Genomic DNA, 2,563 nt, shown 5'->3' with positions numbered 1-2,563 from the left:
ACTTCTGTGTACAAGTGAAGCAGATTGTTGTTGAAGAACAAGCAACAAGCAAGAACAAACATTGAGAGGTAAATGTAACCAAGTGTAATTATTAAATTTGCACTGGACTATTTTGTGTATTATTGTTCAGGCAGTAACCTCCTTGCTTTACAATAACCAGCTCCTCTAACACATGAAGTCACAGTCTTATTTTCTATACATGGTAACTCATGTCTTAGTCCTGTACCTGTTGAACTTAAAATGTATATCTCCTCTGGATTTACTTTTCTGTTTTTGACATGACTGGGCAAAGACATCAATCCAGCAATATGAGCAAGTCCTTTCTAAGACTCAAAGCTACCCCTATATCCAGGAACAATCACCAGGAGATGCAGTCGACTTGGCACCTGTTGCTCTGGGGGCCATGGTTTTTCACTTCAGCTAAAATAAGCCCTCATGCTACCTGCATGATGTAGTCTCCTGCTTTGGCTAACAAAGAAGGAAATGAAACTTGACAGGTGATGGAGTTTGAAGATGGGTGTGGTCCAGAACAGAACACGTTGATTCCCAACACAAGATGCCTCTATACTCTCACAAGATGGATCAAAGGACACGTATGTATTCATGTCGTTATTGCTCTGACTTTCAGTTTGTCAGAAATGATTCTTGCCGTCGTTGACACATATTGCTGTCCTCATACCTTTGTGAGGAAAGAACTGAAAACATGCCGTAAACCAGCCCATGCATGGTTATACATCACATGAAAACACTTTCCCTGAGCTCAGTTGAGTCTCATTTCAGACAGAGCTCCTCACTCCCATTGTCAAACATACATACACTGTAAATATGCCGATGTTAACCAAAAGGTCAATGTTCAACTGTTGTCCATTGGCCAGATGCCTTTAAAACAATAAAACTTACTCAATATTACTGTACTGTTACAAGGTTTTCTGGTTCTCTGCGGCTTATGTAAACTATGTTCTAATGCTGGTTATCCTGGTACTCCTATGTACATTATATTCCCAGTGTGTACTTTGAGTTGGCATTCATAGTACATTAAAATAACAGGTTTCCCTTTCTCCCACTCTGCTTTATGCAGCATACCACTCACTATGGTGTATAAAACATTAGTCAATACAGTGATTGACTTGTGGTTTTCACAAATGAATAGAAGCCTCTGTAGTGTCCCCATGGTAAGTGGCCTATCATCCTTTGTAATGCTCATCCCCATTCAATAAAGTCTGCCCTTATGTATTTTGTACAACTGTCATGTGAGTATTAAAAGATTAAGATTAAGATTAAAAGATGATTTGAAAATTCCCGATGTCTCTGATCTGTAGTTTAGCTACTAATCATGAATTCCTTAATAGCCACTTCTTAGTTTTGTAGGACGATGCCTTCCTTTACTTGGATACAGAAAGGCTAAGTTATGGTAACCATGAGGTAAAGAGGAATTACTTATTAAGATCTTAGTATGATGCACTGCAGGGAGGCACAAGAAGGGTTAGTAATGGTCAGATAATCATGAGGTAATGAGGAAATACAATGTGTCACTTCACTTGAGGGGAACAAAAAGTCTAATGTTTTAGTAATTAGAAATTAACATGTCATAATGAGTTTCATGTCTGTCAGCAGCTAATTCAGCAACGATTCATGAAGACAGTGTTCAGTATTTGACACTTATGAATTAATCATTACCTATATGCGTCATTATTATAGTATTCCCCAGTAATTTGTTTCATTATATATTCTCCCATTTGATTCACATTCTCGTTTTGTTCAGTTATGTTTTTCTTCATTGTGCTGCTGTACCATGTAAAGTTGATCACACCACAGAGCCTGTTCAAGCTTGCCTTAAAAGGATGGTTTCTCAATTATTTTTTGCCTGAATTTTTCATTGTATTGGATGAATGTTATAACCGTTATGACCTTCCTTGGGTTAAAACGTAGGAGTTCATTATTTTCCACATATTCAGTCTATGGGGGTAAAGATGGCATTGGTACATCTCTCATCTTGAGGATCTGTTGTTACAAGAACAGATACAAGTGTCAGGGGATTGGCTTGTTAATGAACTTAATGCGTCATCATCACTGGTTCATACATCAGGTTACACAACAATTTCAGCTGCAAAACTCATTGCTGTACAATGGAACTATAGGTTCAAACTTGATCGACCAGTATTACATTAATTCCGGCCAGTAATATGACTGAGAAAGATAGAGAGAGGAGAGAGTATAAAAGAGCAATCAGGAGACCCACTGCAAAGCACAGTACTCCTGCCTTGAACAGGCTGTGTAAAAAGGGGGTTAACATTTACACTAGTTAGATGCGTGGATCCGCATCTAACCCGGTGGACCCGGCGGATCGCGTGGGTTGAGCCCAAAAAATGAACATTTTGATTAATAACGGATGAATGGATGGAATGATATAATGAGCAACATAGTAATTAAATTCTCTAAAATTTTGTACATTATGTTTTGTTGCATAGGCACTGGGAGTTTATTCTAGAGCTAGATTTTATTTGGCTACCTGTTCATCTGATTACTTGTTAGGTTATATTGTGGGGATGACATTGGTGCTTTC

At 38.2% G+C, this 2,563-nt stretch overlaps 1 protein-coding gene across 4 annotated transcripts in view; it reads right to left on the bottom strand.

The window, feature by feature from the left end:
• Positions 1-2,563, bottom strand: part of LOC111652469 (pleckstrin homology domain-containing family G member 3-like) — a 34,026-nt gene that overhangs the window by 15,615 nt on the left and 15,848 nt on the right. The window lies entirely within an intron of this gene.

Source organism: Seriola lalandi, unplaced genomic scaffold, assembly GCF_002814215.2.
Source record: "Seriola lalandi dorsalis isolate HSWRI2012SDOR001 ecotype SW California unplaced genomic scaffold, Sedor1 jcf7180002053982, whole genome shotgun sequence".
NCBI lineage: Eukaryota > Metazoa > Chordata > Actinopteri > Carangiformes > Carangidae > Seriola > Seriola lalandi.
This window is presented reverse-complemented; position numbering and strand designations above follow the sequence as displayed.